This window comes from Syngnathus leptorhynchus, unplaced genomic scaffold (assembly GCF_054491065.1).
Source record: "Syngnathus leptorhynchus isolate UIUO unplaced genomic scaffold, UIUO_Slep HiC_scaffold_41, whole genome shotgun sequence".
Lineage (NCBI taxonomy): Eukaryota > Metazoa > Chordata > Actinopteri > Syngnathiformes > Syngnathidae > Syngnathus > Syngnathus leptorhynchus.
The window spans coordinates 610,001-612,500 of NW_028232008.1; positions in this window are offsets into that span (position 1 = coordinate 610,001).

Consider the following 2,500-nt stretch of genomic DNA (forward strand, 5'->3'; position numbering starts at 1 on the left):
TCCCGTCTCTGGTGCAGCCGCCTGCTCCAGCCCTTCATGACTCGACCCCGAGACGGGCGCCTCGCCCCATTAACCGGCCACCTAACCTTTCCCCCCAACGCTTCCATGACCTCCAGAGCAGAAGTATCAATCAGGTCAGGCTCCTGACCAGCTCTCCCAACTAGGGCAGCAGTGGTCCGGTCCTCCTCATCCCCCGACAGCAAAATCCCCATCACCTTCTCCTCCACCATGTCGGGGAGCTCCGGGGGCAAGGACCATTTCTGGGGCAACGCCCTGACCTTCAGGGAACGTCGTCTCGCACCAGACACACTGCCTGCCGCACCGCCGCACAGTGTCCTCCATTTCCACCTCACTTGTTCCCTTGTCTTGCCCGTATCCAACACCCGAGCAACGATCGCATTCGTAGTAGGACTTCCTTCATATTCCACCATCAAAGCCTTAAGGCGGACCACCTCCGCCTCACTCCAAAGCTTTGTTACGCCCAATTTAACTGGGCCTTGGCTCCGACCACACCGGGACCCAAACCACTCTTCTGCGTGTGCCTGCCGCTTATGTTGAGACACCCCCACAGCTGTTCGGAAACACCGCCCACAAAGGTCACACTGTACCCCCTGGACGACATCCTCACCACGCACGCCCTCGCACTTGGCAGCGTGACATTGGATCGAATGACTGTTATCACCACGTCTCCCACACTTACGACACGCATAGTCGACCACGACACCCGCATGCCGGATAGCAAAATGCTTCCCAAGCCTACGGATACCATCAAATCGATCTCCACACATTGCGCAGTCCATCGTCCTCCGAGGCAGATGCACCAAGACCCTCTCCGGAGAGGCCGCCACTACCTCTCCCATCATTGCTGTGCCCTCACCAGCATTATCGTCCTTTCTAAGCGATCCGCCCTGTTGAACAAGTTGTGGGTCCAGCACGACCGGCCCTGCCCCATCTCTCATCCCAGCGACAGAGGCGGTCTTTAATTCAGACACCACTGAGGAGTTGTCAAGAGCTTCGCCATCCGCAGTCCACCCGCTCCTACGGCACGTCTGGCTGTGACTCTGACTCTGTGCAATTGCTAGCGCGGACTTCCGATCCAAGGAGTTTTCGCAACCGTGGCCCGTAGAAGTGACTACGGGCCGTTTGGGGTCCCAGTCCAATGCCTCTGGTGGTTGGTCCCCGTGGCCACCAGAGAGGTTGATTCGCAGACCATCGGCGTGCCCACCCTCAAACACGCCGCGGGGAGGTAGCCCAAGCGGCAGCGGCCCCTCTCCAAACCGCCCCTCAGCCGATTTTGATCCCCCAGCACGGCCATCCTGGGATGTCCGATCATTCCCAAACATCGGAACAACAGACAATAAAGCGGACTTCGACTTTGACTTCAGTCTGACTGGGAATAGTTTGAAAGATCTAGGTCTTCCCCTCACAGAGACTACACTTCGGAATCACAACCCTGACAGCAGCCGTCCAACCTGACCGGTAAGACCCTTCCAAAGCCGGACAACCAGATCGACCCACTAGGGAGAGGCCCCCATAGCCAGTATGAAGAGCTCACACCCCGTAAAGCCTCCCAGCCGCCGACACGCAACCCCGCTGCCAGAGCCAAACATGGACTAAGAAGCCCAAGGCCATCATCATATTCTTGAGAATGTTTATTTTGAGGTACGTGGCCAGCAGCCCTGCAGGCTACCGCTCGACCTTCGTCTCGCTCGCACCTCTCTAGGGATTGAGAAACACATCCAGCAGAAGCAGGGAGGGCCAGAAAGCAACAAGGTTACCCCCGCACCCTTACCCCACTCCCGATCATTGCCACTTGGAGGCACGGCATACACATGCCGATTCGGTTCGTCTCGATCTCGCCACCACACAGTCACCCCAGGCCTACCAACAGGGCGCCGGGCAACGCACCTGCCAGCCTACACAAGAGTTGGAGAGCGACCCACAGTGGGTAGGAACCGTCCACTCGACGTCAGCAAGCCGAGGTCGATGGGGGCCCTACCAAGGCAGGTCATGAATGCCAGTCGGTCAGTTAGGAAAAGGGTACTCGGAGCCCGCCGGGATCAGACGGGCAACCGGGGAGAGGGAGCTACATGAGTACCGTCGCCGGGTTCAGACGACGGCCCCAGGATTCTCGTAGTTTTCGGTATCGCCCTTCCTCCTATCCATAGGTAGTCATCCTACTGCAGAATCCGAGACACTACTGCTGCTTCAGTAGCGCTCAGGGAGACAAGTCTCACCTTACGGGTCCAGAAGGTCACCCAAGACGTGCAGCCCCTTCTGTAGTCTGCACGCCAACCAATCGAGAACAACCGTCCGAGTTGGCCAAACCTTGTCCCAACGGGTCGGGGGAAGCTGGGCATCTGCCCCCCCTAGGCTGACTGCGTTAGCCGTCCATGCTAGCCATGGCCGTTACCAGCGGGTACCACGTGGAGGTGCAGTCTGTATGACGCTTCTGACATCCGAAGAGCAGCCCACCTCCGGCTGCCCCCCCAGTTGGATG